Raw genomic sequence first — 23,134 nt, 5'->3', positions numbered from 1 at the left:
AGATCTACAAAAATAAGTATAAGTAATGTTTTTATATGTACTTTTAACATTTCTCTTTTACTAATTTTAAAATTATTTATTAAAATTTTGTTTCTTTCTTTCCTATATTTATAATCTTTAATCGGGTAATGGGGTACCCGTTGGGGATTGGGTACCCGACAAATCGGGGATGGGGATAGAAGTAGAGATATTCGCCGGGTTCAGGGTCGGGGTCAGGTAGTGAAATGTAAATCGGGTTCGGGAATGGGTACTTAACTACCCGTCGGGTAGGGTACTCGTTGCCATCCCTAGTAGTTCGGTTTCGTAGTTCGCCGTTCCGTTGATAAACCAAGTTTCCTTTTCGCGCTCTATCATTTCACCTATCATAATCATTTCACATCAATAGTCCTGATCTCTTTTTAATTATTTTATTACAATTTACAATTTCTTTCTAGACCATTTACTATTTTTTCTGAAATAAGCTCACAATTTTTTGTCGAAACTCTATTTCATAATTCTTTTCTAGAAACCTAATTCAATATTTCGTCTTTAAAAGTTAACATAAGTCCAATAACGTTTATCCTATAATACTTTTGCACATTTGCACGAGCTCTTAATACAAGTCCAATCGAAATCTTTATATCAAGGTTTGTTGTGAGCTTGTGCAAATGTGCAAAAGTAATATAGATAGAGGCAAAGTTTGATCATGGATGTGTGATGTTTGTAAAGCGCGCTTTATAGGAGAGCATTGTACAACAACAATCGTGTATAGAGCTTTACAGAAGAGTGATGTATAACCAATATCGTGTAAAGCGCGTGTAATAACACTTTAAACTAACTTCAAACTCACATGAATGTTTTAATCGTTTCACACAAAGGAATAAATTGTTTCACAATAGAGCGATGTCAACTATTATAGTATAAAACACGATTTACACGATATATGTTGTACATCAGATATCGTGTAAAGCGCTTTACATTAGAGCTATTGTACATTAGCAATCGTGTAATGCTCGTTTCACATTAGAGTTGTTGTACAATTCTCTTCTATAAAGCGCACTTTACATTACTACTGATGTATAACATCTCTTGTAAAGTACAATTTACATTACAGTTGTTGTACAGTAGATATCGTGTAAAACACTTCATATTATAGTTGATGTACACCATATATCGTGTAAATCGCACTTTACACGATAAGTTCGGTACAATTAGTATAACTAATAAATTTAAAATAAGGATGCATAAATTTAATAATTCAGTTATATTTTTTTTTTATTTTACATGGCTTAGTTTTATTATAATTCATTGTACTTCAAATTCAAATAATAATAATAATAATAATAACATAATATTTTGTATAAAAAATTACAATTCCTATAATTAATAATTTTAAAATAATAATACAGAAATATGATATTTCAGTTATGTTTTTTTATTTATAAAACTTAGTTTCATTATAATTCAACAATTATTAATATTTTCACAATAATAAAAACATAATATTTTGTATCAAAAATATACAAATACTCTAATAAATAATTTTAAAATAACAATACATATATATAATAATTCAGTTTTATTTTTATTTTAGAAGACTTAGTTTTATTATAATTTTTATTTTACAATAATAATTACATAATATTTTATATAAAAAATATACAATTATTTTAATTTGGTTAATATTTAATTAATTTAGAGGTTCACAATCATACGATCAAAGAATTCAAAAATAATGCAAAGTAGACTTTACTGAAATTGAAAATGCAAACCAAAAAATTGAATCTAGGATTCTATCCTAATAGAGACTCAGGAGATCATTGAGTCCTCAACCTAATTTCTAAGCAAAAACTTGAACAATGAAACCAATCAGACAATCTTTGTATTAATTAAGAATTAGAGTTGGGGTAAGCTGCTAGGTTTTTTTTTTAGGGATATGAGGATGTATGTCAAGGTGGGGAAGAAGTCTCGGTTAGATATTCTATCTTGAAATAAACTACAAAAATATATATAAAATGATGTACAAATAAATGAAACAAATAAAATATATGAAGAACGAAATCACCGATTGAGATGTTGGTTCGAGGCATTGTGTTAGACACATTTCCCTTAAAACAGTTCCACCGTCTCCCGTTTGTGCTGGAGCTTATCGTAGATGACTGTCTCCTAGGGTACAACGAATCCAATAGTGATTCTGTACTGAAATCACTACTCGTCGAACATGATCAGCGTACCTGAACTATCACCGGGTTTCAATGGAAAATATCGAGCGAAGAACTCGAAGAACACTCACAAAATAAGAAGAGGGTTTTTAGAATTCTAGAGTGAGAAAAATTAAGGATGAAGTAAGTTTTTTATTAGAGATGAGAGGTCTTATATTATTGAAAAGTTAAACCATTAAATAAAATCATCATTTGATCCAACGGTTGACATTGTTTGTCTCTTCATTACCTTAACGTTTTTCTCTTCATTATAGAGTAATTGTTTGCCAAAACAATTAAGGCATTTACAATTCAATACTAACATTACATGGTTTTCCAATTTGTTAATAATAATATAAATTATTATAACAAATAATAATAATAATAACAAACACATGTAAGTTACACTACAAATTAACAACATTTTGTTAATTGGTCATCAATGTATTTTAGATCAATTAATTTAAATTAGTTGATTTAAATTATACATTTGGATCAAATTTCACCCTTAATTCACGTTTGAATTTCATATGAATTTGATTTGATTTGATTATCCAGATTCTAATTTCTATTCATTAATGGAATTTATAGAACTAGTTTAAAAATTTCAATAGTCTCCCTGGAAGAATAAGGATTCTATGAATCTCAAGAATTGTTTTTGGTTGTCAATCGTGTCGACTTGGGTTTCTTTTTTTATTCATATGAGTTAATTAAAATCCTGGATTTTTGAATTGGAGGCGGTATTTCGTCTAACCTAAAGTTGCTAGGTTTGGCCTACTCGGTTTGGGAGACTTCCCCCTTTTTATACATGTAATAAATAATCATAAAAATAATTACTGATACAAATAGCTATATATATTTGTTACCTTAATTATTAAATTATTATTTGGATTTTGTTTATTTTACTATTATTTTAAAATAATTATAGTCCAAAAATTTTATTTATTTAAAAAATTAAAATTTAATTTAATTAACTATATATATATTTATTTTATTATAAACTATAATTAAGGAGTGAAAATGAGTGTCTACAATTATTATGAGATATTTTTTAATTGAAGTGTGAAAATGAGGTCGGGGATGGGTGGTTGGTTTATTGAAGGACAAGAGTTCAATAATAAATGAGATATTGATGGTTAAAAATATATGAATGTGTTAGGATTTTTTAATTATGGCCGAGCCTTTCAAGTTCTTTAATTCAAGAAACGGGTTCTTGATGATGGAATTCAACACTCTAGCGCAGCGGATATAGAATTAGAGGAGAATTCGAGGTTAGGGAGAGAAGAGCCGAGGGGAGGAGAGAAATACCACTAGATCACACCTAGCGGTCCAAGAAGGGGGAGGAGGGCCGAGAAATAACTTAAACACCAAGTTCCAAAATATTCAATTCATAGCCCCAAAAAGTGGGGTGGGCATCACCATTTAAAGAGGTTGGTTTGCCCAAGAGTATTCGGTTACAACAAACTTTCAAAATAACCGAATTCAGTTTAAGAGAATTAAGAGAGAAAGTAAACAAAACAGAATTAGTCTATAAAAACATAAACGGGCCCATATGCACACTTGGGCCGAGAGACGGATGAATAAAATATTTTAGGGCCGAGGTTTTTGATGAGCCGCACGTAACAGAATGAGATGTTGATTAATCGAAGTGTGAAAGTGATGTCACGAGATGAGAGGTCGTGAGATTGATGATTGGTTTATCGAGAGATAATAACTCGATAACAAAAAAATATTGGTGGTTAAAAACATATGAATGAGATGTTGATTAAACAAAGTTTGAAAGTGAGGTCACAAGATGAGAGGTCGTTTGGATTGTGGTTGGTTTGCCGAAGTTGGCGTAAGAGGTCGATAATTTGATATAAGATGGTTGTGTGTAAAATGCTCAAAGTGAGGTCACAAGATTAGTAATGAGAGATGCATTGGAGAACAAATAATATGGTGATTAAATATGTGAATGAGATGAGATTGTTGGATGACTGAAAAAGTGGGAGTAAGAGGTCTATAATATGATATGAGATAGTTGGGTGTAAAATGCTCGAAATGAGGTCACACAATTAGTAATGAGAGGTTCATTGGAGAACAAAGAATAATATTTATGGTTAAATATGTGAATGAGATATTTGGATGATTCATGATGATTGGTTTGTCAAAAGTGAGGATAAAATGTGTTTGGTAATGTTGAGATGGCTGTGTGTAAAAGTGAGGTCACGAGATTAGTAAATATGAGGGATCCATTAGTGAAGAAAATATATTGATGATTAATGAGATTGTTGGTTGACTGAAGTGAATGTAAGAGGTCGAAGAGAAAAATAAATAAATGAAGGTCTCTTTATCTAATTTGTTATTATTTTTTACTCTCTTGATGATGACGAAAACAATAATGAATAAGAGGAGAAAGATGACCACTAAAATCCCTAACCATTGAAGTTCTTAATCATGTTGAGACCATATATGCTAACGATGAAGAGAATGATGAAAGTGATTATGACGATGACCATAGAAGCTAATACAATGTTATTAATAAAGAGCGATAATTTGAAGAAGATAAAAATAATAAAACTATTTATTTCATATTTTTTTTTTGAAAGACTAAACATAACTAATTAACAATTTAAATATTGTGGATCATTATTCATTAAACTCAATAGCTGATCAACATTCAAAACTTACAAAATTCTTCTTTTGGAACATTACTTTAATTGAATTATCCAAAATCATACATGCTTCTTCTTCTTTAGTGTTTGGTTCCAACACACTTGAACTACCTTAAAGATGTAACTGTTAACACCCCTCAATTCAAATCATCCTTCTTAGTTATATATACATTTTATAGAGAAATAAATAAGGAAAAAATATTTATTTAAATTTCTCTATTAGTTAGCTCAATGTGGTGAGAATTAAATATATGAGAAAAACTTTATTATATATATATATATATATATATATATATATATATATATATATATATATATATATATATATATATATATATATATATATATATATATATATATATAAACTATTGCATATAAATAAAATCAATCTTATTTGAGCGTTTAACTAATAAATGAATAATTTAAAATAAATAAGAAGAATAAAGTGTATCAATTAAACCCATTTAATATTTACAAGTCAAATAAGTTGAATACTATCATATTTATCATAACATTTAATTAAGCACGTAAATAGACTAATTCAATCAAACCCAAAAATTATTTCTTTCATTATTTAGAATAATACTTTTCATTTCGATAAAAAGTCCTTTAATATGTTTTTGCATAGTTTAATTCTTTTTGTCAAATCATTAAATAGATAATAATGTAATTTAGTTTTATTTAGTGTAAATATTACTTTTTTGAATGTAGTTTAGATTATAATATGAATTTTAAAAAATAGTATATGATTATTTTATGAATAACTATTTTATTTAAATAGGCATTTTTTACTAGTGTTTGATATCATCTTTTTATAAACATATATAAGATATTTAGTTCTCCTTCTCATTCTTTCAATTTGGTGGCAGTATTTAGGTTTTCTCATTGTTTGTGGTTGGTTCTATTTCATGTAGTTATTGGCTTATTTATTTCATAAATGTCCTTACATTGTTTTGAATTAATATTTTTTTATGAGCTTAAATTTTGTTTGGGTTTCTCAGTATATTTGCGAAGAATTTATTAATGGAATTTTCAACAGATATAAAACTTGTGATAGTATTTTCAACTAACTATGTTTTCGAAAACATGTGTAGCTAATAATACCACAGAGAATTATTCAATTTATAATCCCATCTATTATTGATTTGATGAAAACATATTTAGGTATAGACTTTTAGGCCTGGTTCGTTTGGGTTATTCAAATAAGCATAACCCAAACCATCGTATTAGTCATCTTCTATTATATTATTCAATTAATTACCCAAAATAATAAAATTTTATATATTTAAAATTATTAACTTTTTTTTATCATTATATATTAATACATTTAAATTATTTTTTAAAAAATTTTAACCTCATCAAAATCAACCCTCATCATTATTTTTCAAACAACTAGGTTATTTGGATAACCCTATTCCGAACCACCCTTAGTTGTCTCATATATGTCCTAACGATTCATTGTGAATTAATATTTTTTAGCGTTTGGACTTTTCACGAGCTTATATATTTTTTTGATTTGTTTGTTTGCACGTGTTTTTACAAATGTTTCATTTGTTTTTTAATTAATAATAATTCATATAAAAAGAATTATATTAAAATTAATTCATAAACATAGATTCTAATTCTATCAGATTTGGACTAAGAGAGAGCCCATCAGTGGTGACGTTTTGATGAAGGTAAAGAAAATAAAGTTAAAAGATATGAAGCCATGACTACTTTTTCCGAAGGGGCAAAATTTAGTTTCAATGTCTGTTTTTGAAGAGGCAAAAACTGTTAAAACTGAAATGACCATTTCATCCCACTTATGGAGAAGAGAATAGTGAAACGACTCCAAATTAACACCAAAATAAGTTTCGATATGCCAGCTGCAGGTCATGTACATCATTTTGTTTTTAGATCTCATCTCAGTACTCACTACAAAATACTTTCTTTCTATAGCCTGTTTGGCAGAGATTATTTAAGTAACTTGAGAAGGAAAAAAATGATGATTGACAAGAGAGTGAATTAATTTTTTTTTTTATAATTTAAAGGATATTAATATATATAAATTAAATAAAAAATAAAAATTTTAATCAAAAATTATTTTAGTATTTTAGTTAATTAACTAAGAAATTTAATTAAGGAAAAAGAGTGAAATGTTGTTTAATTAGAAAATTTTAAATAAAATATTTCTAAAATTGGTCATCTTGTAAACTAAGTGTATTTAAATACCACATGATTTTCTATGGTCGACTAATAAATTGAGGCAAGTTTTTTTATAAGCATTTGAGGATGGAAGTTATATCACTGGAAAAAAAACATTGAAAAAAAATACGATGTTGAACGGTTAAGTTTAGGAGAATTGTAATTCGTTTCCCAGTTTCAATTTGAATTATTATTTCGTTTCAAACGATTTTTTTTCAATAGGATCAAAATGGGACTAATATGATATTTTTGTCCCCACACTAAACAATAATAAACAAAATTAAATATATAACTTATCTCACTGAAAAAAAATTATATAATTTTGAATGGTTAAGTTTAGGAGAATATTAATTCGTTTCAAAGTTTTAATTTCAATTATCTTATTTGAGACGATTTTTCCAAATTTGATGGTAATTGATTGGGATGGACGGAGATGATAGGTGTGTCTCCACTCTAAACACTAATAAACAAAATTAAATATATAACATATTTAATATATTTATTTGTTCTTAACATTTTATAATTGTTTTAAGTTTATTTATATATAATAATATCAATTTTCAATATGTATTCCTATATATACTCAGAGTCGGCCCCGAGGCTTGGGTTGTCCTAGCCTCGGTAGAAAAAGTTCGACTTCCCTAGCTTCGGTAGAAAAAGTTCGATATACTTTTGTTGTCCTTAGTCTAGTTTTACAAAATTCATTTTTGGTGAGATTTGAACTCATCACATTGAAACTTTAAATACATATATATTGAACCATCAAGTTACAACCATTTATGTTTAAATTTACAATAAATATAACTAAATATTTTGATATTTTTAACAAATGGGCTGACCTGGGGAGTGGACTGCCTTAGTCCGAAGGTTTGCCGGAATTACCCCAGGGCCGGCCCTGTATATACTATATAAAAATATTATTTTATATAATTTTATCATAATTTTTTTTAACTTTTAAAGAATATGGAACAAACAATATTATGCAGATATTTAAAAAAATTAAACGATACAAGGATAAAAGTAAAATAAATCTCTATTGTAGAGATGCACTTGATCCCTCGCTTTCATCCACTTCATTGTCTCACTGAGTGAACCAAACATTTAGATGTAGTCTCTATGTATAAAAATATGTGGGTTAACATATATATGATAGAAGAGAAAGAAAATAGTTTGAGCTAATAGATCAAATTTCTATCAAGAATGTAATTATTTAAAAAGTATTATGTTAATCATTTGAAATAATAAATCTTGATAAAAAATAAATAAAAGTGTTAATATTGTTAGATTGGCCTCAATTTCATTGCATTACATGTTCATGTCAAGAGCCCTTAGTTCGACCCCCACTCCCAAAAAAAGCCCATTAATCGATTACTTATTGAAAGGAAGCCCAACAACTGCATACAAATAACAATATTCTTAAAGACTAGTATTGTTTTGTCCAGTAATTATAGAATAGAAATATCCACACCCAAATTCCATAACTGAAATACCGCAAGTTTATTGAGAATGAATTTATAAAGGTAAGAAAGAGTATATTAAACAAAAAAATAAACTATATTTTTTTTTGGTGCATATTAGAAAATAAGATTAATAAAAAAAAAATTAAAAAAAATTAGATCTTTTGTTATAGGAATAAAATGAAGAAAATATGGTAAGAATATTTTAAAAGATCTTTGAGAGTTTTTAACAAGATATTGATATTGACGTAATTAGAACTTATTTAAAGGTGTCGTCGGACACTTTAAAAAGTCAAGTATTTGCTTTAAGAGCATCACTTTCTTGTGAGTTGTGTGTGAACTTTAATTATGAGAGAATTATTGTAACACTCCTGTAACATTCTATATAATAATATTGAGAGTTTCTTGTACTTCCAAAGTGGATGTATGTCTGTTTTGACTGAACCACTATAAATATTTTTTTATGTTCTTTAGTTGACTTCTTTTGTTCCTGCAATTATTCGACATTTTTGTTTTTACATTAAGGGATACTTAATATCCTAGTATCTCAACAAATGGTATCAGAGTAAGGTTGTTTAAGAGGAGAGGAAGCTTAAGAGTTTGAAGGATCCTTGGAGGGTTCTTGACAAATTCTAGGGGAGTTTCCAAAAGTTGTCCAAGTTGTAGTTCTTGTTAGTATGAATGATTGTCAAGTTTGAGGTGGAAGAAGTATTAGTTACTTGATGTCCAAAGATCAAACCAAGATGACAAATTGTAGACAAGATGACAATGGAGAAGATATATTTGTAAGAGATAAACAACATCATGAGAAAGAAGGAAAAACAGTAAGAGTTTTAAGTCTATGTTGAAGAATAAAAAAAATATGAAGTGCTTCTAGAGTTAAGAGGAATGACACTTCAGAAAAGACTATCTAAAACTAAAAAAGTATAATAGAAAATGTTATGTTTGGAAAGAAAAAGATGAACCATTACTGGTGAGTAATGTAGTTTACTTGTTATGGAAGGAGTAAATAAAAACAATGTGTATTCTCTACAAGGTAACTCACAAGTATGTTTAGTTATAATCTTTGAGGTTACTTAGTAAACAACAAGGTTTTGGCATCTGAGGCTTGACCTCAAAGGCTTGCGAGAATTAGGTTAGAAAGGAGTTTTTTGTGAAAGAACTTTAACTCGTGGTAGTGCAAGGTTACAAGGTATTTCATTCTATTCATTAATGACCTTTTGAAGAGGCCATGGGCAATGTAGCACAAGAATGAAAAAATTCAAAAGTTCAAAGATTGAAAGACTTTAGTGGAGAATCAAGTAGGTGATAGAAATAAGAATATAAGGACTTACAATGATTATGAGTACATGAACTTGGAGTTCAAAGAATTTGGAAAGCTTGTCGAAATTTCAAGACTCCTATTGGTTAAGGAAACGCCTCTACAAAATGAAGGGGATGAAATGTCCAAAGTTAACTACTAGATCAATAGAGTTGATTAATTCCTCTTAGTTTTAAGACACCAACTGAGGTATGAATTGGTTCATCTAATTCACATGATCATCCACAAATCTTTGGGTGTTTTTCATTTGTGCATGTAAATGATAGAACCAAGGTGTTAGGATCGGGTACAACAGTAGCAGGGGGGTTGAATATTGTTGAACTAATAATCATTTTCAATTCGATTTTAATCCTGTTAGAGATGAATTTTTTTTCTATTCTTCACAATTTGAAAAATGCTTGCTCGATTTGAAGCGGCAGATAAATGATTGGAAGATGTAAAACTGAAATAGCACAAGGAGTTTTATGGATGTACGGAAATAAAACTTATACGTCACCCCTTCTTCTATTTCTAGAAGGTTTTTCACAAGAAGGTTTTGATTCGTATAGGAACTACATAAACCCAGTTAGAGACACATGACTTAACATCTGCCTATTTCTGAACTCCTAGCTAGGACTATATTGAACAGACATCGTCCTATTCAACTTACAATATTGAAAGTACACTCAGGTAGTACAATAATCTTAGAGAGATTAATCACAGAGTTTAACAATTCATAAATTCGTGCGATTGTTCAAGGAAGCGAAAGCTCAGAGATCAAGAGTTGAGAATCCAAAAATATTTCGTTGTACTCTGATCACCTTTTATATTGAAGTGTAGCAATGGTTGAATATTTCTCTTGAATACGTGTCAGCTTTCCGTTAGACGTACGCCAGGTGTACGGGAACGTACATAAGAATATATCCGTTGGATCATGGCGTACCAGATTGTACTACTGAAAATTCGATAAAACATGCTGTATTGGAAGGTACAACGCGGGCTAGAGGAATAATCGAGTACGTGACCGTTAAGCGTATAAAGCTGACTTGGCAGACGGCTGATAACGAACATTGTTGTTCGCTATGCTAATGAGCCATGCAAATAAGCAGATACTTCCTTAGATGGATGCTGAAGCAAGGCATCAACACGCACTTCTTCAGATGGCTGCTGAAGCAAGGCGTCTACTCACACACTTCTTTAGACCAAAACGTCTGTTGAAGTGGGACGTCTTCTCACACACTTCTTCAAACTAGAGCGTCTGTTGAAGTAGGACGTCTGCTCGTACACTTCTTCAGGAAAAAACGTCTATTGTAGTGGGACGTCTACTCACGCACTTCTTCAGACCAGAGCGTCTGTTTAAGTGAGACGTCTTATCGCGCTTCTTCAGACTAACATATCTGTTGAAGCAAGACGTCTTCTCGCACTTCTTTAAACTAACACGTCTGTTGAAGCAAAACGTCTTTTCGCGCTTCTTCAAACTAACACGTCTGTTAAAGCAAGATATCTTCTCGCGCTTCTTCAGACGTACATGCGCAAAGACAATTTATACAACTTAGTTTCGTTCATGACCACATCATTAAAACTATGTCGTATTGATTTAAACTTATTCACTTAATTTTAATTAAATCAATTAACGCATTTTTCTTTAATTAATTTTTTTTTTTATTAATTTTCCTTTTTCTTTATTTAACTTAATATAACAATTTCCCCATTTTTTACGATATTAAAACTAAGTTAAAATTGAGTTAAGAACAAGAGATTAAAAGGTAATTAATGTATTTATATAAAATATAAAACATATAAAATATAAAAGGTTTGAGATCCCCCTTTTAATTCTTGAAGCTTCAACATTCGTTCTGATCGTCATTGACTTCGTCGAGGAGAATACTTTGCAATATACTTTTCTTTCCTCGACCTCCTCCACGGTCTCCCCGAGCACAAGTTCCCCCTCGATTGCTACATTCCCTCCTTTTAACATTATCAACAGCGAGGACAACAACTTTAGCAACTTCAACAACAACATCTTCTTCAGCTTGAAAACGTTGAGCGATTGCGTTAACACCTTCGATTCGCTTAGCTTCTTCCATCTTGATGGATTTAGATATTTCGAGCAGCTAATGGCCGAACACACCCATTGTTGACTTTATTTCATTATGGAAGTCAAAGTTGTTCCTAAGTAGAGTGGTCTTCATCCGGGTCAACTAATTAATGATCATCGATACTTGACCCGAAGTCCTCGATAACTCTTTGGTTGTATTATCTTGAACCAGGGTTACCTCAACCGTAACATTTGCATTCGAAGAAGTTTGCTCTTCCAGAATCTCCAACTTATTAACGATTGAGTTGATGCTCTACTGCATAGGCGCAAGAGCTTGCATAATGAAGTGGAGGAGATCGATGGTTCCCCGAGATGACTCCTTAGGAGAATGTGGGCCAAAGAGACAATGTGGGAGCCAACTAGGACAGGGCAAAGAGGGGAGGGACAAAAACTTACTTCAATAGCAGACTTTACTGGTTCTTTAGCTGGAGATGAGGCTCGAGGCACATTTATTATAGCTCGAGACTCACTGTTTGCTCCTTCGATCTCGTTGCGCAGATCCTTGATAATCCCGACACCTCTTCAGAACTGAGAGTTTTATCATTGAGAATTTCTTGGATAAAGAAGGAGAAGATCGTTTGGATTTAATGGATGACCACCTCTCTCCAGACGTCTTCTTGTCTGATGCGATTGTTTGAACAACAAAGGCCTTCTTAGAGACATGAACTGAATGTTTCTCAATAGCCGTGGAAGGCTCCTTCTCAAAAAATGACTTATGCTTAGACGGGGTGAGCTGATCAAGAGCAAAGGAGGGCTCCTTCTCAGCAACTTTTGAAACCAGCTCCTCAACAATGGAGGAGAGTTGCTGCTGCTTAGTAGTTTGAGACAACTCCTTCTCTACAGACGAAAGATTCTACTGCTCTTCAGATGCAGAGATCTGCTGCTACTCAACAGAGATAGAAAGCTATTTCTTAGCAGTGTGAAGAGTCGTCTACTCTTCAACTAACGAAGTCTGATGCTACTCAGTAGTGAAAAGATCTAGAAGACGAATTTGCTCAACAGACCAAATAGGAGGATGCAACAATTTCTCAACAAATATTAGCTCCTGTTCAGCATCCGAGCTATTCAGCTTAGCATTGGATGCCTTTTTACGCATTTCTTCAATCTTGGACGACTCTATGCCATGAAGAAAACACAGAGTTATTGAGCTATAGGAGTCCATGATTAATTGTAGACGATTGTTAACTTTGTTGTCTACCTCAGCCGCTCTCTCCAAAGGGTTATAGTTGGCCTCCATTTGGTTGAGGATTGAAAATAAAGCATTCCCTTTTGCGACTGCAACAACGATCTCTCTTCGCTTGAGAGCCTCATTAACATCCTAGGTGTGAGTCCAAGCGAGGACCGATTTCTCTAACTTGAGTAATGCCTTCTACTACTTACTCACATTAGCAACTTGAATAAATTCATTGAACTTTATATGAAGTCTTATGCTGTGTCATTGGTAAAAAGCTTTTATTCTCTCAAAGGCAGTGGTCTCAACCTCATCCATGATGAGATCAAGAGATTACTGCACATGCGAGAAAGATTTGGGAATTTTATCAACAGCTAAGGGTCCTTTACCCTTACTTATAACTTCGACAGACTTGGGAATAGGGGCAAGTTCTTTGAAGACGATACCCTGTGCAACTCGAACTTCTCTTAAAATTGTTGCTAGAGAAAACCAGAGAAGGGAACTACTACCTTCGAAGAAACAACTTCAGGTTGAGGGGCAATAGTCTGCTCTATAGTAGGTGTCTGAATAGTTGTTGTCTTGGCAACCAGACCAATAGCTTTATCGGCCGTTGGTGCTATAGGAGAGACAACAACGCCCCTGCAGGTCTTTCTTCATCAGCACTAACTAACTCAATAGTTGGTTCAGCAGTTGGTTCCATAACAGGAACAACAGTAGGCTCTATGGCCAAATAAGTAGTAGGTGTTACCTTAGGAGACGCTTCTGTTGTAGGAATTTCAGCCGTCTGACTAGTAGGCTCGGCAAACGTTGGTTCTTCATATTGCTTCTCAGCAGCCGCTACGTGCGTAGGTAAAACGGAGTCTGCCAAGGGAGGTAGCTCCACTGCAAATGAGTCAGCCAGTCTGACCTTCTTTTCTACGGAGGCAACCTCAGTAGTTTCTCCGATAGAAGTGCGCTTATGGATGGTGGTACTCATAGTCGACTCCTGCAACTACAATTTTCTCCTCTTTGCTGGAGTTTTACGACTTAAGGTAGTAGGGCGTTTAGACTGTGTGGTCAATTTCCCTCTCGACTATGGGATAGATGTGGTGGACTTGTCTTCTTTAACCACCTTCATTCGTATGATGTAATCCCAATAGTACTGATGCTCATAATCCTGCTCACATTGATATTGGCACCATTTCTAAGGGAATCTACACATTTTCAAGAACTCTGATATGTTGGACTAAGACGCCCACACTCTACTTCTTCGAAATAGACACCATCAAGCATAAAGTTGATATGGACGGACGACTAGTTGATAGACATCCCCTTCAATATGGACACCATAATCTCAAATCTCTCATGGGTGTAGGCGTCGAATGACCCTACTCTCCCCTGAAGAGAGTTGGCGACATTATCACTAAGAAGACTTATATTGTCTCAAACAAGCTCTTAGAGCTTGGTATGACACTCTAACTAAGTTTTTATTTGATCATAACTTTGTTATTGGCAGTGTAGATAAAAATTTATTTAGATTTGTTAAAGACTCCTATATTTTTCTTGTTCAAGTCTATGTGGATGATATCATATTTGGGTCAACTAATCCCAAACTATGAGAGAAATTTGCCAACTTGATGCAAGATAAATTCGAGATGAGCATGATGGGAGAATTAACTATCTTCCTTGGTCTTCAAGTTTGTCAACTTGAAGAAGGTACATTCATCAATTAGGCTAAATACACCAGGGAGCTATTAAAGAAGTTTGGAATGGAAAGCTTCTTAGATGCAGCTACTCATATGAACTCCTCCAGTAAGCTTGACAAGGATTAAGATGACCAAAGTGTGGACATCACATCTTATCGAGGAATCATCGGTTCATTGCTTTATCTTACTATCAGTCAGCCATATATTATGTTTATTATCGGTGTCTGCGGAAGATTTTAGGCTAATTCTTAACAATCTCATTATGTTGCCGCTAAGAGAATTCTAAAATATTTAAAGGGGACTCAAAATGTAGGACTGTGGTATCCGAAAGATTCAAGTTTCAATCTAACTAGTTATTCAGATGCAAATTATGCAGGGTACAAGATTGATCGGAAAAGTACAAGTGAAACTTGTCAGTTCCTTGGTGTATGAACAACAACAATCTCCAGCCCAAAGATGCTCGGTTGAAGTCATGACATTTTTATTTTATTTTTATGGTTTCTCTTCCTGGATGGGATTGATGAGTTGCTTCAAAGACCATCCGATCTAGCGAAGCTAAATCATCTAATCTCTTGGTTCAGCAAGAAGCAGACGTCTGTCGCAACATCTACAACTGAAGTTGAGTATCTTGTTGTAGAAAGCTACTGCTCTCAGCTCTTGTGGATTCATCAACAGCTAAGAGACTACGGCATTGAGGCATAAGAATCTCCCATTTTATGCGACAATACCAGTGCTATTGCGATAACATACAACCCTGTGTTGCACTCTCGGACTAAGCATATCGAAATCAGACATCATTTCATCTGGGAGTATGTCAATCAAAATAATATTCGCCTTGAATATGTCCCAACCGAACAACAAGTGACATACGTGTTCACAAAGCCACTCACCGAGACTAAGTTTTCTTACTTTAGAAATATTTTAGGACTTATTGATCTAAATTAAATTATTTTTAATTATACGTGTATAAATTGAGGGGGAATTTGTTGTCTCAATGACTGGACAAAATATGTAGACGGAGGTCTTAATTGGTCTAATCTGATCAGTCATCTAAAGGTACTCCGTACTTAGATGAAAACTTGCTTAAGCAACTTGTAAATTAAGTCTGGTTAGACGTCTACCTATTAGATAGACGTTTAAAGCGCCTATAGACGATCTTAGTTAGACGTCATTTAATAGACGCATGTTAGACGCATGTAGACATGCGTGGTTAGACGCCTTCTAAACAGACGTCCACCCATCTTAGACGTAAGGTATGCGGATAACAAGTTAGACGTCTAACTACGTGTACCCTCGGACAATTCATCTTCAACCATAGGACATCTATCTATTATCTCATAAACTGTCCATGTATTCTTCCTACTCAAAATTGAAAATTCATATCTCCAATAAATTGAAGACACATGTCTATCAATGTTAAAGATATGACTAATATTTCTGAAAGCGTGTGTCTCTTCATCTCCGAAGTTATGATAGATTTCATGATAGTTTTTAATTGACGTCTTTTAATCTTGATTTATTGGGAACACACTCTCATACATTAAATGACGGTTCATGTTTTTATGATAACTTTATGTGGTGTGTGTCAATCATACGTTATAAAAAGTAACTATCTCATCTCAATAGTTCATCTATCTTCTGTGTGATTTTGAATACGTATCTTCTCTCACTAAGAAAAACTGTGGTGACTATTAGGTATCTAAACCCTTTAGTATTCCTTCTAATCATTCTTTAGTTAATAAATGAGCTATCTTTCTTCATCCACTCTTCAAGTGAACTTCGACTCTGTGTCAACTTTGATTATTCCAGAAATGGTCACAATGTTCGATTCTCTTAATGCTTTGGGATTAGAGAAATTCCTTGGAGCACATGTCATCATCCATGAACCTGAAATCCGTAAATTCTTTAACTTTGAAAGGATATACGACAATAAGATTATCGTGGCAAATTTTCATTTGAAGATCATGCCTTGTTCTGTGAAGAATCTTTCGCTCAATTCTTCAATCTCTCAACGGAGGGGTTAACTGAGTTTCCAAAATCATCCGATGAAGTTTTATCTGTGATGAAGCTTATCTTCCCAGATATATATGTTGAAGTGAAGATCGTTCCTATTGGTTCTCACGGACCAAAGTATGCTCAGAAAGTTAAGTTTTTCATCATCAACGATATCATCTCCAAGTATCTCTTGGCTAAGAGCGTTTCCAACTTCTACTCGAAGAAGGTTTTCGAGATAATGATTGCTATCACCAAGGGAACAACAATCAACTAGTCGAAAATCCTTTTCAAAAACTTGGTGGAGATGATCTCTTCTTATCCAAGGAAGCCTCCTGGGTATGCTTCCCTGCTCAGCATGCTTCTCTCTTCTCTCCTTCCAAATGTTGTAAATAGTCCTCATCAAGTACTCCAAAGTCTTGGACTACCAAAGAGTCCATGATTATGTTCTTACGGTAGGAAGACTAAAGCTAAAGAGAAGAAATTGTGCGCTTTAGGGAGATAATTAGGAATACGTCATTTCCGATGATGTCAAAAAGGGGGAAAGAAGTGGCTTGAGGCCTAAGGAGAATCAAGGGTAGAAAGCGATAGGAAAAGACCCAACTTTTGTAGTTGATGGGGAATCTCTGTTAAATTGTTTATCTTCCCCTGAGTTTTTGATAATATATATAAACTTTGGTTGTTAATTAATTATGTTCCTTTTTCTAATCCTTTAACTAAGTTTTAACATCATCAAAAAGGGGGAAATTGTTGGGTCAAATGATTAGTCAAACTCCTTCAGACGTATTCTGAAGGGATACGTAGTTAGACGAGGTCGAACTCCTTCAGAATAGGTCTGAATGTATACGTACGTAGTTAGACGAGGTCTAACTCCTTCAGAAGCAGTCTAAAGGATACGTAGTTAAACGAGGTCTAACTCCTTCAAACGCGGTCTGAAGGGATACGTAGTTAGACGAGGTCTAACTCCTTTAGACGCGGTCTGAAGGCAAACATAGTTAGACGAGGTCTAACTCCTTTAGACGCAGTCTAAAGGCAAACATAGTTAGACGAGGTCTAATTCTTTCAAATGCAGTCCGAAGGCAAACATAGTTAGACAAGGTCTAACTACTTCAGACGCGGTCTAAAGGGAAGCTTAGTTAGACGACGTCTAACCCTTTAGACGTGGTCTAAAGAAGAATGTCTGATGCCTTGCTTTAGCAGCTGTCTAAAGGAAGCATCCATCTACCTACGATCAATTAGTTTCCTTCTCCACTTCCTTCTGCTCCACTTCTATTAGCATTCTAACAAGACAACTAATTCCATCAATGAATGAACACGACGTACGTGAATATCCCTCAACCATATTTCTAGTACAAGACAAGATTAGAGGATATTCGGCGCACTACTCGTTCAGTACGACCACAATCCAAACATTCAGAGCCTGTTATACTCTCGTACTATAGGCGGCCGTCCAACGGATAAATGCCACATGTCCTCAAAGAATATTCGACCGTTAGTGTATCTCAACTATATATAGAAGCTAAAGGACAACGGTCGAACTACTTCACATACTCGATTCAAGAAAGATTATGAAATCTAACATCTCAGTTATTGTTTTGCTGTGAATACATTGTAATTACATATTGTCTTTTCTGTGAGAAACTTCAGCACTGTAAGTTGAACAAAGGTTGTTTTATCTAACATAGAGTTAACTAGATCAGTGAGTTGTATTCGATTCGATGTATTTAGTGGATATCCTTCCGGTTGTGGAAGAAGAGATGACGTAGGAGTTTTATCTCCGAACATCCATAAAAATTATATTGTTCTTACTTTATGTCATTTTACATTCAGTTGTCTAAAAATTCAAATTCAACGAACACTTCCGCACTTGAATCTGTTTCAAGAGTTTGGAGGATTTGCGAAGAATAGAAACATATACTAATCCCTCATAGGATTATTATCGAAGAGTTTATCGTAAGTTGTTCACAATAGTTAGACCTTAGTCTCTATTGGTAACACCGATTCCAATAGGGTCATAGTGACGAGGTCTTTTGGTTGTCTAGGCACGACAAACAACTGACTTGGTGATAGTAAATAGGTTTTTTATTCTAAGGGTAGAATGGGTAAGAGAGTTTTATTCACCGATAGTAGAAGGGGTGAACCCCCGCCATAAACTAGGGAATATCAACTCAATTGGGAATTTACCTCAACTTATACAATGCATGCGTCCTATTGGACGACTCTTCGCCAAAGGGTGGGTCGATCCCGTTTTCTTAGTTTTCCACTCGCAATATCACTCAGTTTGTAACAAGTTGTCATTCCACATTGACAATCTTTGCACGTAAGTGTAGAAATACAGATCTCGGTCGAGTACTTCCTTGTAAGAAGAGGGCGTTATACCCTTTACACATAAAGGATAAAGGCTTTAAATATGGTCAAACTTATGCGTCTTTTAAGGTGTTATACCTTGTAATACAAGCCTATTAAGTGTGAAAACGTGAAACAAATATTTTAAAATCTAAGTTTATGTTTTTTAGTAAAGCATTTTATTCCTAGTAGAGTCGCCAAGAAAGTTGCAACTTCTAGAAAATCCCCTCTATAACTTAGCATTTGTTTAGAGGACACATGGCAATACAGGGGGGTCCGAGGTGGTTCGAGGTTCGATGGTTTTAATATTGGTTTGTGTGCCAGACATATTTTAAAATAAAACATCATTTTTAAAAGATTTTGATAGTACCTTACAACTTTTAAAATCAATTATGTAAAAAAAATTAATTTTATTCAAATTTTAATAATCTGAGATTTGTTATAATCAAATGACGATTTGATTTGAAATCCAGTTTAAATTAATTAAACATAATTAATTTATTAAATATTATTTATTTGAAGAAAAATTCGCCAATTGATTTTATAAAAAATCAATAAAAATGTGTACGTGTACAAACACATTTTATACTAGAGTTTTGTTTTGCTTCGAAGTTTGGTCATACTCGGGAAAGAGATTTCGCGCTTCATCCTCCGTACCCGTTCGAAAACGGTCTCTACTTATAAAGTTGGCTATTGAAAATTGGTTGTATAATATTTTAGTTTTAACCAATTATTCTTCTAGTCCTAGTCATGCTTCTAGGTTTAGCGTTATTTAAAGTATTGAAACATCAATATTTAAATGTTGGTACTTATTGTGGATGATAACTAAGGTGTAAATAACTGTAGAATATTATTCATTTTTAAACGCATTAAGGTTTAAATAATATACACCGAACAAGTTGTTGTTGAAATATTTTTGTGGAAATATCTCCAAAATATTTAAAATGCATTTTCTAATTTTTTGGGATTTTTAGAAAATGATTTGGAGTCCCAAAATTACAAAAATAATTTTAAATTTTAAAAGGTGGAACCAAATTGGCCTCTACCGGAGTCCTAGGGTTTGGGTCCGTTTTTATCGGTAGGGGTCTAGAGACCCTCGGTCTAGGCTTGGGAGCTCTCAGTCTAAGTACCGGAGGCTCTTAGTCGAGGTGCTAAGGACTCTCGGTCCTTAGTTGGTTTTACTAGTCTAGGTGTAAAAACTTATTGGTCATGGACTAGCCTAGGGATAGGTTACTCAGTTCTTAGTCTTGGTAGTTTCGGTCCTAGGTTTGGACATCTCGGTCCTAGGTCCAATTTTTTTCGATCCTAGGTGAGAATCCTCGGTCGGATTTCTCGGTCTTAGCTTAAGAATATCAGTCCTAAGTCTCAGTCATAACTTTAGAACATTGGTACCATGTATCGGTTCTAGCTTATTTTTATCTTACCTTGGTCTCAGTCCGGACCGAGGATCCCAGTCGGATCTTTAGGTCCTAGGCTCACAAGCCTCGGTCCTCAAGAATACAATGCTTTGATTTTTTTAATTCAATTTATTAGCTCTAATTATTTGATCTAGCTTGGATAGCTTTACAAAGCTCTTAGGAACATGTTGATCATCATCTCAAGGTAAGGATCTACCTAGATTATGATCAATTTGTTCAAAACAGGTAATGATCAAAATTAAAATTTTTGATTTAAAAGATGTATTGAATTGAAAGTAGTTATCAAATAGCTTCCTTATAACATATATACTTGATTGACACCAAAACAAGAATATTAGTTGTTCGTTTTGATCAATTCAAGAAATCAAAATTTTCATTTTATTTTTAAAATTTTGATTTCGATCAAACATGATCCAAATAGTTTTCCAACATCGTTACAATCATGCCAGGAAGCTTTATGGGTTGTGATTCAATCGAATTAATCCAAGAATAGCAAACCTTTTTTTTTAATTCAAATTTTAGTTTTTGTTATTTAGATCGATTTATCGGTTCTATCATATCTAGATAGTTTATAAATTTTCTAGGGATGAGTTCTCATCCTTAAAACACCATAAATAGCAAGAATACAAGCTTATATAATTGAAATATAAAAATTTCAAATTCAAACTATAAGTATCAATTAGAGGTAGATTTGAACCTTACCAAGGATTGGAGAACACTCCTTGATCTTTAAAGAAGCTTTCTGGATGCACAGATCCAAGCTTGAAGGACTTAAACAAAAAAATACGAAAAATTCGAAGCTGTGAAGCTTCAATGATAATTTTTGATTTTTCTTGGTTTTAGGTTGATGTATTGTTAGGTTACCTTCAGAATGAGTTAAGTAGTGTATTTATATTCATCATAGGTCAGTTGAGGGAGCCTAGTGGCCTGAATCATCCAAAAGCCTTTAAAGGATTTTGATTGTTCTTAGTATGTTGTCGATGGAATAGGTCTTGACAATGCCTTTTATTGTAGGGAGAATGATCACCATCGTAGGGTGATCATTCTAAGCTTTGAATGAGTTGATTTGTTTGACCAACAAGGGAGTTCCAAAAATCCAAAATCAACATGGCTCGTTTGTTCTTATCGTCGTGGCATCGCGATGGAGAAGATGATCAGAGCCAAAAATGACGTTGTTTTGTCTGATTTTGGCGTTCCGTCTTGACGTCATTGACGTCTGGGCGGTCCGCTAGCATTCTAGCTCACGACCGTCTCCTGATCCGTTCTGGCCCCGGGCGCATGTTTCCTCGGCTACACCCGACTACGTAGAGCTCTTCTGGGCGCTAAATGAAAATCCAGCTCTGATTCGAAGAACACGAATCCTTCTGCAGCGAGTCCTTTGGGTTTCAACTACACTAGATTATTGATTTATTTTTTTTATTAAAAACTTAAGGGTTTATTTGAAATTGATTTTTTTTCCACCCGTTTGTCTTTAGTTTTTATATTTTTAAATACACAAAATATTAAAATAAATATAACAAATATTTATCAAATTTATTTTTTTTTTATATTTTTAGGATTTAAATAAATAATTTTCTTTAGATGAAATGGATACAACAATTCATCAAAATTATTTATTTTTGTTGTTTACTTTTTCTAAAACTATTTTGAGACATTATGGGTACAAAATTTATCCGAAATAATTTTTTTTTTTTTGGCCTTAATTGATAATTATTTTGATTAATTAATCATAATAAATTGTTTTAAATAGGTTTTTGGTCATTGGCTCAATTATTTTAATCTTATTTATTTGAAAATATTGAAAATAATTATTTTTATATTATGAATTGGAGTGTAAATTTTTAGTGCTTATAATGTTCTTTTTGAAGGTTTATGTAATCTGTTAAATTGTAAATCTCAATTTATAAAAACATTGTATAACCTGTTATATGTGATATAGTAGATAATTTAAGCAGCCTAAGAATCCCGTGGTTTTTACTCTTATCTAATGGTTTTTCACGCTAAAGTTTGATGTTGGGTTGTACCTCAAGAGGAGCATAATCGAGTAAAAATAAGTTATTATCAAGAAAGTGACAATGTTGCATATATGCTGAGAGTTCCTGGATTTGAGGGCTATGGAGACTATTCTTGTTGACAAAATAAATAATGAAAGACAAGAGGGAGATATCTTATAAATCAAGGTGGAGTGTTGAGAATGAATTTACAATATTACAAATATGGTATATTCATGGTACAAGGAAAGAGTATAGGCAACAAAAAGAAACTATATAATTTAGTGTATAATCTTCATATTAGGAAATAAGATTAACACAAAAGTAAATTAGATCAAAATATAATTTGGAAATATGGTTTGAATATTTTGGAAGCTCTTTGAGAGTTTTGACAAGATATTGATATTGATCTAATTGAAGCTTATTTAAATGTGTAGTCACGCACTTTAGAAATCCAAGTCTTTGCCTTGAGAGCACTGCTTCCTTGTGAGTTGTGTGTAAGATTTAATTGTGAGAGAATCATTATAATACTCCTAAAACATTTTTGATAATAAAGTTGAGAATCTCTTTTTCTTCGAAAATGAATGTAGATTATTTTGGCCGAACCACTATAATTATTGTGTTTGAATTTTTTAGTTAATTTCTTTCGTTTCCACAC

The sequence above is a fragment of the Impatiens glandulifera genome, chromosome 1, assembly GCF_907164915.1.
Source record: "Impatiens glandulifera chromosome 1, dImpGla2.1, whole genome shotgun sequence".
Lineage (NCBI taxonomy): Eukaryota > Viridiplantae > Streptophyta > Magnoliopsida > Ericales > Balsaminaceae > Impatiens > Impatiens glandulifera.
Note: the sequence above shows the minus strand (reverse complement) of the source record.